Raw genomic sequence first — 11,723 nt, 5'->3', positions numbered from 1 at the left:
GTTCGGAACCTTGATTCATGATCTTCTTCGAAATGGCTGTTTGTATTCATGTTTGATCTTCTCGTCTACTTCCATATAATTCCTCGTAGAACTCTTCGACGACCTGTATTAACTAGTCTCTACGTGATATTATTAAATTTTGCTTCTTTATTACATTACTATTATTACATTTTATTACATTGTATTATTACATTTTAATTTATGAATTTCGCATTTCCCATTCGTTAGCTCTCTACGTAGAACTTTTAAGCTGTTATTTTCCTGTATAGTACGTTTAACATTATCGGTTTTAAATTTCCTTAAATCTCTCCTGATTGCCTTTGAAACAGTTTTATTCATTTCTCTTAGAGTGTGGATGTCTGCATTCTTATTGCTTCTCATTTGTCTTCCTTGATCTAGGAGTGTTTCAGTATATGGACTTATTTTACTATCTGATTTTCTTTTAGGACAGTGCACTCGGTGACTTTCTTGTAAGGCGTTTATGATGCAATTATTTAAGTCGCTAAGATCGTTCTCGGAGGTTTCATGCAGTAGTAGCTTATTATTGATATGTGCCTGATATTGGTTTATATCTAATGGGGGTGTCCAGATACCATGAGATTTATTTTTAGTCATTATGTTTCTTTGACTTTTTGTGTTGATTTGGAGTTTCGCTCGTATTATTCTGTGGTCACTGATTGTGGTGAACTTGTTGAGTACTGTTACATTTTTAATTATTTGTTTTTTGTCACTTATGATGTAGTCGATTTCGTTCCTTGTTCTACCGTTTGGACTTTCCCACGTCCATCTTCTGTGCATTTTTTGTAAAAGAAGCTGTTCATGTTAAATAAATTATTCTGGAGTAGGAATCCTATAATAGTAGCCTTTCTCCTTGGTCATTTCTTCCCGGGGAATCGAATTTTCCGAAGGATATATCGTCATAAAATATTTCGATTTCTTCGTCTGTATGGTCTGTTGTTGGATAACTTGAATAATTTTGAGTTGATATCTACTGTTTAACTTCAGAATAAGATATGCCACTCTAGATTATATACTTTAGATGTTTATTATCTTGTTCGCTTGGTTTTTATGGATAAAGAAACCGATGCCTCCAACTGATGTAGTTTCAGGGCCAGCCTGAAAAAATATATGCCCCGACTTCAGTGTTTTTAAACTTTTAGCTCTCTTTCTAACTTCGCTGATACCTATGACATCCCATTTAATTTTACTCATTTCATTTTCCATTTCTATGAATCTTTCTTCGAACAGTAGACTTCTGGCAATGTATGTACTAACGTAAAGAGTTATGGGGTTTTTGAGTTTCCGTATAGTTAGCCTTTTCTCTTCCTATAATCGTTGGGACAGACTGATAAATCAGTGTGAGATTTTGGACGCGTCCTACTCATCTGGGGTAAATCTGTATTTGTTTTAAAATCTGACTTCGCGCCACGGGCCACTAATGACACAGCTGCTGACCTGTGTCATGTCCTCAGTTGATTCAAGGGTATTTATTTGGCTAATCCTTATTCGTACCTGTCCTGCATATCTACAGGAACTTCCCTATTAGCCATTGGGACGTGCCATGTCGGGTCCCGCTTAGTCTGTCTTGTGCAGAGTACTGAAGGACCCCTATTAAGTTTAGAGTCCCTCCTTTACGCAAGCTGAGACCAACACGGTACATTTTTGGTTACTACCATGTATTTCGACAGACTACTAGAAGACATTAAAGAACAGTTTTTCGAAGACCTAGAACAAGCCTACAGAAGATGCCCCAGAAATGACATTAAAATAGTGCTAGGTGACATGAATGCAAGAATAGGACGAGAGCATGTTTTTATGCCGACTATAGGAAGGCATAGCCTACACAACATCAGTAGCGATAATCGATTACGACTGATAAACTTAGCAAAACTTAGCAGCAGCACTGAACATGACCGTCGCTAGCACCTATTTTGAACACAAGAATATACACAAGGTAACCTGGACCTCCCCTGATTTAAGAACAACTAGTCAGATTGATCACATCTTAATAGATTCAAGACACGGAACGGACATAATAAACTGCAGAAGTTATAGAGGCGCAAACATAGACTCAGACCATTGTTTAGTGATCTTAACACTAAGGGCTAGAATTTCAAACTCCAACAAAGAAAAAGAAATAAATAGAAAGAAATGGAATGTACAGAAGCTGAGAGATGCAACTGTTGCAAAACAGTACTGGGAAAATGTTACCAATAGGTTAAGAAATCAAAGTCTAGGCGAAGAAGACCAGAGAGATATAGACTCATTCTGGAACAGGATAAGGGAAGATATTGAGTCAGCAGCACAAGATGAAATAGGAACAGAAACTTGTACCCGAAAAAATCACTGGTTTGACGATGAATGCAAAGACGCAACACAGAAAAAAAATGAAGCCTATGCAAAAATGCTTACCCGCCGAACTAGAACAAGTATAGAGAATTACCAGACAAAGAGAAGAGAAGAAAAGAAAATACACAGAATGAAGAAACGAAACCACTTAAAAAAGGAACTTCAATATATAGAAAACCTCAACAGAGAGAAAGAATTCAGAACATTCTATAAGAAACTTAACATCAACAGAAAAGAATTTAAGGCAAACACAAATCAATGTAGAAGTTTAAATGGCGATCTCTTAACAACAAGAACAGACGTACTAAACCGATGGACGAAATATTTTAACCAGATACTTAATATAGAGGAAGAAGAAAACCCGGAAGACAAAAGCTGCGAGGTAAGCGGAGCAGACGAGAGGGAGGAGGATCCACCAACGATCCTGGAAGTTAAAGACGCTGTAAACAAACTAGCCAGAAACAAATCACCCGGAATAGATAATCTCCCAGCGGAATTATATAAAGAAGGTGGCCACGATATCATAATAGCGCTACAGCAGCTTATAAAAGAAATATGGATACAGAAGTCCCTTCCCAATGATTGGAATATTGGAATACTTTGCACCATACACAAAAAGGGAGATATCTTTGAATGCTCTAACCATCGAGGAATTACGCTCCTAAATGCAGCGTATAAAATATTCTCCAATATACTATGCCATCGTATGGCACCATATGCAGAGCGAATAATAGGATAATACCAGGCTGGTTTCAGAGGTGGTAAATTAACAATTCATCAGATTTCAACCCTAAGACAAATTCTAGAGAAAACACTGGAATACGGTGTAGACACGCACCACATATTTATAGACTACAAGGCAGCCTACGACTCTGTAAATAGAAGAGAATTGTTTAGAGCAATGATAGACCTAGGAGTACTAAATCAGTTGGTAAGTTTAACCAAACTAACCCTTAAAAAAAGGTGAATGCAAAGTACGAATCCAGGGGGAACTCTCTGAATCTTTTAAAACAAATAACGGGCTACGTCAGGGAGACCCACTCTCCTGTATACTATTCAATCTAGCTCTGGAAAAAGTAATACGTACGTCACAAATCACAACTACCGGTTCAAGATATAACAAATCTGTGCAAATTTTAGCATATGCTGATGATATCAATATTGTTGGGAGAACGGAAAACGCAGCACGAGAGGCGTACGTAGCATTAAAGGAAGCGGCTAAAAAAATGGGTTTAATAATAAACACCAATAAAACAAAATACATGAAAATAGGTACGCAACCACAAACACTACGGCCACTTGTTATAGAAAATGACGTCATCGAAGCAGTTAAAGAATTTGTATACTACCGCAGAGATAAACCGCAGAATTTGCACGGCTAATAGATGCTACTTTGGGCTTAATCTCCTTTTTAAATCTACAGTTATATCAAGAAATACAAAAGTAAAACTCTACAAAACAATAATACGCCTAGTCCTAACATATGGTTCAGAAACCTGGACTTTAACAAAAAGCAATGAAAGCATGTTAGGATGTTTCGAAAGAAAAATACTAAGGCGCATCTATGGAGCGGTAAATGAAAATGGTGTCTGGAGAAGACGATACAACTTCGAACTCTATAGGATATACCAGGAACCAGATATCGTAAAACACATAAAGATAGGACGTCTGAGGTGGGTAGGCCATGTAATGCGGATGGAGCAAACCGACCCAGCTAGAAAAACGCTCCTTGATAGACCTATTGGTCAAAGAAGAAGAGGAAGACCCAGAACAAGATTCCTAGATAACATCGATGAAGACATGAGAAATATGGAAATACGTGCTTGGCGGAGGAAGGCGATGGATAGGGACGACTGGAGAAAAATTCTTGGGGAGGCTAGGACCCACACAGGGTTGTAAAGCCAAAATGATGATGATGATGACCATGTATTTCGTATTTTATGCATTTATTCGGAGACCCAGATTACCTGGTTTCTTCTAGAGTTGTTACTGGCCCACGTCTGTTGAAGAATAAGTCACTGTATGTATGTCATCAGCAAAGATCAATACTAGTTTTAAACTTTGATTGGCAAAACCTTGTCAGCTTCGACAATATTTTATTTATTGTATAGTCCAAAGAAACATTCAACAGCAACGTTGATAAGAGATCTTCTTGATAAATTGAATGAAATAGCGTTGTTTAGTTTCCCATCTTTACCTATGCATATGAATTGTTTACGAACATTTGTATTAACTCCTAATTCACTTCCTATTCCTATTTCTAGTAATGCTAGCCATAGTCTGCTTCTTTTTATGGAATTATATGCTTGCTGAAAATCCAAATGATTTGGTGCGCATACCAGTTCAATCCACAGTTTTTTTAATATTAAATATTAAATAATTTATTAAAACCGCATGGTAGTCGCCTATAATATCTTCCGCATAAGAAGTGAGGCTCTTTATCAAAACAACTGCTTTATATGCTGTGCTAATAAGCGATATGTTTTTCCTTTGTTCTGTTTATCATTTCTTCGTTTATATATACCATTATTCGGTAAGATTGATTCGTATCAAAAACGTGCAGTACGTTGCCATGACAACAAGGGGTGAGAGGAATACTAAAAGAAAAAGATGTCGTTATTGGCGTTAAATAAATTAGGAATTAATCTCTCACTAACAATGACTTTTTTGAATTTTTATATTACGAGTACGATACTGGCAAAATGCTTTGCATAGCTAAGCAGATATTTCAAGAAAACAATATTTTGTTTTTAAGTGTTGTCGCGTGAAGGGAACATTACGGCTTGAAAGCTTTTCCTAAAAGGACGTTTTACAAAGTCGGCAAATTCTGACAACGTGCGGCAATCCGCATTAATTCACGGCAACCATTTCGTAAACTATAAAGGAGACGACGATTCCCCGATTATGATTTTCTCTACGAGCTTCTCCGCAACCAGTAATGGACGTAATGGTCAATAATGCGCCCAGAAACGTGGAAGATTAGGATAATAACTTTGATTTAGCTTGAGAATTCTGTTTTCTTTTAAACATAAGACTCATTTTACTTTTGAAATTTTCTTTTTAAATTTAAATTTTAAACATTTTGGATTATAGAGGTTATAGAAAAAATGTTTTAATAATATTTTATTATATTACATTTCAATGTAATAGGGTCATTTAAGTCGTTTTAATATCTCCGGACTGTTCAAATTTCTTGTGCTAGCTTAGGGAAGAGAGGTCTAAAATTCAGATATAGAAATTATCGTCTATCCTTAATAATTCTAAGTTTTATTTGAATTTTGCGTCAGATTTATAAATTGCTTACATATCAGAAGCGTGACTTTACACGTTTAAGTCCGACAACGCGACTGTCGCGTTCAGTGAATATAGCCTCAGAGGACACCAACGCGAGTCGCGCGGTCTTTGACTATATGACAATATATGAACGTTATCTCAGCGAATTTTTCACGAATTACAACAAATATCTGCTGACCGCTTGGACACACTGGCATATACTGGAGTTTGTGTTTGGTTTTCGAATTTTGATAATAAACTTTATTCTGAGTATATGACAATGTATGACTGTTATTCAGGCGGATTTTTCACAAATTATTGTAACAAATATCTTCTGTCCCATTGATAAATAATGAATAATGGATGATAATATGAAACCCTCAATTTCATTGCTTACTTTTCAAATATTCAAGTTAGACGTACTCGAAAACGACAAATTTAGCTGTAATAAAAGGTTGTAAAGTAATAAAAGTAAAAGCATCGGTAAGCTTTGAAAGAATCATCAGATGTATTTGGATTATATTGCATTTCCAATAATTTGTTGTATTATCATAATCCAATCCCATCGGTTTATTTTGCTATGCATTCAGTAATATTTTCTACTCCTTCGGTGTTGGATGTTTTTTGGTTTAAGTGTGAGTCATTGCACGTGTTTTGCTAAATACTTCAATTTTAAATTATTTTTAAAATGGGTGATGAATATTGCGAACCTTCGACTTCTAACGGAAGTAGGTGGAAAACTTCTCAGCCAATCTCAGATGATGAATTATTACACATGACGATAGTGACGCAAGTGATGAAGATTTATATTGTGATGAAGATGATCGGACAGACGATCCTAATTTACAAGAAGAACTTGAAGATAATGATGGTTATGATGAGTCTCAAAATATTATTAAATGGTCTTCAGAGGTTCAACATCCTAAAGTTCAACATTTACAGCAATACCAGGATTGATAAAATTTTTCTTGGTTTGTTGTTTCACATGGGAACCATAAATATTAATCGTTTAAATGATTATTGGAACAAACATCATTTACTTAGTATTCCAGTGTTTGGACAATATATGAGCCGAAATCACTTTATGTTAATTTTGCGTGCCTTACATTTTAACAATAATAGTGACAATAACCAGTTCAGACTTGCCAATATTTGTCATTGTTTGGGTTTTTTTAATAACAAAATGGAGAATCTTTATTATCCAGAAAGAAAATTGGCCCTGGACGAATCTATGATTTTATGGAGAGGAAGACTTAGTTTTCGTCAATTTCTCAAGGGCAAACGACACAAATATGGTGTCAAACTGTATACTTGGGAAGAGTATACTGGGATGATTCAACGCATATTAGTTTATAGTGGAGCTAGTGACCCCGTAGTTGGAGGACGTAATCATACGGAAAAAGGAGTGCTAAATTTGATGGATTCCAAACTAAATGTTGGTCACTCCTTATATATGGATAATTTTTATAATAGTGTTCCATTGTGTAAAAAACTACTTTCGATTAAAACTTGTCTTACAGGAACATTGAGAACAGGAAGAGCGGAAAATCCACACGAAGTTGTTTCTGGAAAATTAAAACAAAATGAACTGGTGAGTGCTTACAATAATAAAGGGATATGTGTGTGTAAATGAAAAGATCAGCCAGATATTTTAATTATCTCTTCCGAATTTGGTCATAAAATGGTTCCAACAACATATAGGAAAGGAATTTATAAAGAAAAGCCCCGTTTAGTCGCTGAATATAACAAAAACAAAGGTGGCATTGACTTAGGTGGCCAGATGTTAAATTATTATAGTTGCGAACACAAAACTATGAGGTGGTAAAAAAAAATAGGCATACATATTTTTTAAATTATGTTAATCAACGCATACTATTTCTATATTAATTCTAATACAAAAATTTCATTGTACGACTTTTGATTGTCGGTGATTGATAGTCTTTTGGGATCAAACCCAAAAATCCCTCAAGTCAAGAAAAATTTTACGTTTCATTTGCCATTCCATTCTCCTACATCAGCTAAAAGTACGCAAGACTGCATACCTTGGACACATACTAAGAAATGATAAATATAGTCTTCTGCAGGTCATCATGCAGGGTAGAGTCGATGGCAAAAAGGGAATAGGTAGAAAGAGGAAGTCATGGCTGCGAAATATTCGAGACTGGACAAACATGACTGTAGACGAATTATTCCACGTTGCAAAAGACAGAGAAGCTTTTAAAAATGTGGTCGCCAACCTCCGTTAATGGGGACGGCATAGGAAGAAGAAGAAGACATCAGCTAATGAAGTTACAAAACGAGAACAGTATAAATATTGCTGACAAACTTAAAAAGAAAGAAAGGACTTACGTTCAACCGACACATTTTCTGCCCTGTGGCCAGGGCAGCAACGCAACGCAACGCGACTCACGCGGTGAGTTTTTTTTGTGACCAAATTAATTTTTTTTGTACCCATATTTATTATAAATGACTTTTTAAAGTGTACCTTAAAAATTATTTAGTTTACACAAATACATCTCAGTGGCCCACTGTTTTCCCTTAAAAAAAAGAGACGGAGCTGAACGTGTTAAGGGCCATGACATGTTACATTTAAATTTATATAACAATTAAGTAAGTGTCCGATATTTGTATAATACAATCTTGATCTTAATAAGTATTAAATATTATTTTATATTATTTAATACTAATCTACTCTTGATTGATGTTTCTATTATATAAAAATTTAAGTAATAATAACATTCCCTCTGACAGTTTAACCTTTCAGGGATAACGTGAGATGATGGTACACAAAATATAACGTTGAACTAGCAGTCCGCAAATCTAGAAAAGGTAAAAAAAAACAAATCTTTTCGGAAAAACGGTTTGAGCACTTGTCGATTCTTTGAATATATAATTAAAATAGACAAAGAACCATGTGCACACAAGTAAAATAAAGTTTTTGTTTTTTCTGAGTATATACGACACAATCGTACATTTGTCTCTAAAAGCAGACATACTTGTTTTTGCTGGTCTCTTAGGATCAGTAAATTGAAGTGGAAGCACTCTTGATTTTTCTCATAGTGCCTATCATGGTCAGATAATGTTAGTTCAAAAAAAGATCGGCCAAGCCGCGGCTCGTAAAAAACATTGTCCATTGTTACATTTCCGTGAGAACCAGATATAGGACTGCAGAGGCGAGGGACGAGGGAAATATTGCTCGTATTAATTTTATATGGACGAAGTGGCTGTTGTCCAACGTACACCTCTAGATTTGCGGTATAAGGAAACTTAGCGCCTAGTAATGCGTAGATATTAATACTGTATTTACTAGGTTTATTGGGCATATATACCCTCAAGCCACCCTTGCCCCGAAAAGCTTCCAGTTTTTCATCTACCGTTGTAAATGCTGATAATGAAGAATGTTTAGGTAAATTTGTCATATTTTTGCCTCTCTAATCTTGTTCGTTTATCATCAAAACGGATGTGTCTGAGCAAAAACTTGAACCGTGTGAGAGACATTGTCAATCTAAAAAGCTCTGGCGATGAGCCGTTTGTCCTGAAGAGGTCTTCTGCATTTCTGTGGTTATTTTTGGTTACCCTAGTTATATATAAAAGACCCAATAGTGCCCTAAGTTCTAAAATATTTATCATTTTTTCAGATTTATTACCGAGATTGTAAGAACACAGTTCAATAAAAATATTTGTGTTGTCTACAATGGTTTGTAAAATCTCTTCAATAGAAAAAAACAAAATCCAAATTTTTGATGCGTTTTCATATGTCGTATTTCTCTAGTTAGGTACTCCAGGACCTTTAACCTTCATTAAATTGTCACTGTGACTTCGTATCTTTACCAATAAAAAGCGGCACTCTTTGTGGAACATTGAAGACTTCTGAGATTGGCTCCTCAATTTCTTCTTTCATGTTGGTGTCGTGTTCCTGTATCTCTTCGAAATCTCCTTCTAAACCAGTATCGTCATAGTCACGTTTAACTTTTGGCTCAGAATCAGAGAGCAATTCCGCATGAAGCTTTTCAACAGATACTTGTTGCTTGTCAAGACTCATATTAAAAAAATATGTAAAAAAATAACTTTATATCAATCAAATATACAGAAAACAAAATCAGTAGATTACTCACAATTATAAATTACATAAATGTCTTTTATTCACCCCAGAAATATAATATTTTAAAATATTGAATCTTACCTGAAGATTTTTAACAACTTGTATATTGTGCGGACTCACGTTCTGCAATTCAATACAGCAGCAGAACTAAATGCACTAGACAACTCTCAGAACTGTACTGAATAGAGTATTCCCTCGCTTGAAGCTAGCGAGCAGGCCACGACCGAAATGATAATTATTCGTCAGAAATCGACAAATATACTCAGTGACATTAGAAGTGTTACACCCAGAAGGAATAATTTCTTGAACTTAATTTTTTGGCAACATGGTAGATTTACATCAAGAATGAAACGATAACGTTGTCAAGAATTTTTATTAACAAGTAATCAAAAAAAATTAATAATGTGTTTGGCGACCCCGTAGCTGAATACACTCCTATAAACGTCTAGGCATAAACAAAATGAGATGTTCAATGTCTGCTTGTGGCTCCTCGTTCCAAGAAACTTAAACTTCATGTATTAACTGTGCCAGAGTCTGTACAGGATGGTGCAAAGTGGACAGTCTCCTTCACATCATATCCCATACATGTTCAATAGGATTTAAATCCGAAACACGGGGCGGCCGTGGCAACACATTAACGCTAGCTTCTTGGAAAAGTCCATAGTTTGATGAGCAATATGAGGACGCACGTTGTGTTGCTGAAAAAAGACGTCTCGACGGCCGTCGAGATAAGGCAGTAAACTGGTTTGTAAGATGTCTTCAATATAACGCGCAGCTGTGATATTGCCTCGAATAAACACAAATGGTGATCGGTTACCATAGGCAATAGCCTCCCAAACCATTACTCCAACTGTCCTGTATACATGCCTCTCAACAGCAAACCCGATATCTCGTCGTTCTCCACGGCGGCGTCTTACCATCCTACGACCATTATGCATTCCTAAACAGCATCGTGATTCATCGCTGAATGCTACATTACGCCATTCTGCTACCCAATGCTGCCGTTCTCTGCACCAATTCAAACGTTGATGACCGTGGTCCGCAGTCTAAGGAAGCACTAGTCATGGGCGGAATGAAACCAGTCCAAAGGCTCGAATACGAAGGTATAGTGTACGCATACTAACAGGTTTATCTACTACTCCAAACCATTGGTCAGCAATTTGACGCGCAGTAGCAAAACGGTCTCGCAGAGCCAGTAATCTAAAGCGCCTATCGACGCTCTGTGGTACGCCTTGGTTGACCATTTGGTCTTCTTCGTATTCCTCTGCCTTAGTTTGTCCACACACGATAGACACGCATAGCCGTCATTGCCGTACAATTAACACGACGGCCAATTTCGCGATACGACAAACCCATATCTTTATACACAATAATTCTACCCCTGTCAAAATCGCTAAAATGGTGGTAATTATGATTTATTCGAACTCGAGGCATTGCTTACACTGAATACAATTAGACTAAGGAACAATAACTAAAAATTTCTATACGAACCGGTTTTCACAGGTCGGTCTCTCACAAAAAAAATTAGAAGATAAAACTTTATTTTTACAAAAAGTAGAAGAGATAAACGATTGGTATTGTTATCATAGCATGTTTTAAATATAGTCATTCTGTTGCCAAAAAATTAAGTTCAAGAAATTACTCCTTCTGGGTGTAACACTTCTAATGTCACTGAGTATATTTCGACAAACGGACTCATAGTTCGCACTTTAACTCTGAAAGATTAAGATTCTTTTTATTATCAAATTTACAAAATAAAATCCAAATACGTTTTTTATCCTTATTCTTTGGTCAAAATTGGGTCAAAATTATAGATTATTCTGGTTTAAAAATATTTAGTAAAATTATATAAGGTAGCAAAATAAACAAACGATCAAAATTTCAATAATACTGAAACAACTTGCCGGGGTAAGTCAGTTAATAATATATTGATGCACCTCGGTGGGCAACAAACTCTTGGATGCATTTAGCCTCGCTTCTGATTAGGTGGTAGAGGATG

The sequence above is a fragment of the Diabrotica undecimpunctata genome, chromosome 1 (assembly GCF_040954645.1).
Source record: "Diabrotica undecimpunctata isolate CICGRU chromosome 1, icDiaUnde3, whole genome shotgun sequence".
Lineage (NCBI taxonomy): Eukaryota > Metazoa > Arthropoda > Insecta > Coleoptera > Chrysomelidae > Diabrotica > Diabrotica undecimpunctata.
This window is presented reverse-complemented; position numbering follows the sequence as displayed.